The sequence below is a fragment of the Brassica oleracea genome, chromosome C7 (assembly GCF_000695525.1).
Source record: "Brassica oleracea var. oleracea cultivar TO1000 chromosome C7, BOL, whole genome shotgun sequence".
NCBI classification, from domain to species: Eukaryota; Viridiplantae; Streptophyta; class Magnoliopsida; order Brassicales; family Brassicaceae; genus Brassica; species Brassica oleracea.
The window spans coordinates 17,488,539-17,490,089 of NC_027754.1; positions in this window are offsets into that span (position 1 = coordinate 17,488,539).

Genomic DNA, 1,551 nt, shown 5'->3' on the forward strand with positions numbered 1-1,551 from the left:
TTTAAGCCACGAGAAAGTGTAGCCTTTTGTTTCTTTCTACACTTATTTTGCACACGGATGTACTATGTTTTGTAACTCACAACTTGATTCACGGATGTACTATATTTTATAACTCTCTATATATAAACTATGTCTCTCTATCTTTATAAAATGTGCAACTTGATTCAAAGTCTTTCACTTCTCTTTCTTTAAAAAATGTGTATGTTTCTTTCTCACAGCTGTGTATGTTTCTTTCTTTACAAACTTTGCTTCTTTCAATTCAAGAGTAGTTCACAAAGTTGTTGAAAGAGAACTAGAAACTCCAAGCTCACAAATTCAAGAGTAGTTCACATATGTCATGCACAAAGTAACTCACAGCTCACAAACGAGTTGACCAAACAAGAAACTCCAAGCTCAGAAAGTAGTTCTCACGGGTCGGGACAAGCGGTGAAGGGAGTTGGAACTCAGCTCTCATCTTCACATACCGAAAAAATATCAAATTCACTAGAAGGTAATTAAAACATGTTGCTTAGTAATAGCTTGGGAAGAAAGTATGGATTATGAAAAAAAAAAAGGATTATGAAAGAAGAAATATGGATTATGAAAGAAAAAATTGTGGATTATGAAAAAAATATTTATATTAAAATGCAACTATATGTTTAAAAGATATAAAGGGAACATATCTTGCCATAATCAAGAAAAAATATTTTATAATGAAAATATAGAAGAAATAATGAAAATAATAATAGGATTAAATATGAGTTACAAACCCCCTTTTGCCTTTTGTAAGAAGGAGAAGAGAAATAAATTGCTTCAACAATGTCTTCCTCATCAAGTGATGAAGTAGATGAAGCTTTAGAAGAAATAGTCGACCAAGTAGTTGATAATTTCATCGACTCAATGGTTGATGTTCAAGCCAACAAGCCGAAGAGACGAGCTTATATCGAAAGAGATCGGGAACGAGGACACAATCAACTATGGAACGACTATTTCAAGGAAAATCCTACATACCAACCGGAAATGTTTAGGCGGCGTTTTCGAATGAACAAGCCATTGTTCCTTCACATTGTCGATCGCCTAAGTATTGAAGGTCCATACTTTCAGCAAAGAAGAAATGCACACAGAAGGTACGGGCTATCTGCACTTCAAAAGTGTACGGCAGCTATACGTATACTGGCATATGGTCAATCGGGAGATACATATGACGAATATCTCCTACTTGGTGAAAGTACAACACGTTTATGTTTGGAAAATTTCACTAATAGAATAATACAATTGTTTGGAGATGATAGACCTACACCAGATGATCTTCAACGATTACTCGATGTTGGAGAGGTACGCGGGTTTCCAGGGATGATAGGCAGCATCGATTGTATGCATTGGCAGTGGAAAAACTGCCCAACGGCTTAGAAAGGCCAGTACACACGTGGTTCAGGAAAGCCGACAATTGTCTTAGAAGCTGTGGCATCACATGATCTTTGGATATGACACACATTTTTTGGATTACCAGGTACCCTCAACGATATCAATGTTCTTGATCGGTCACCAGTTTTTGATGACATTTTACAAGGT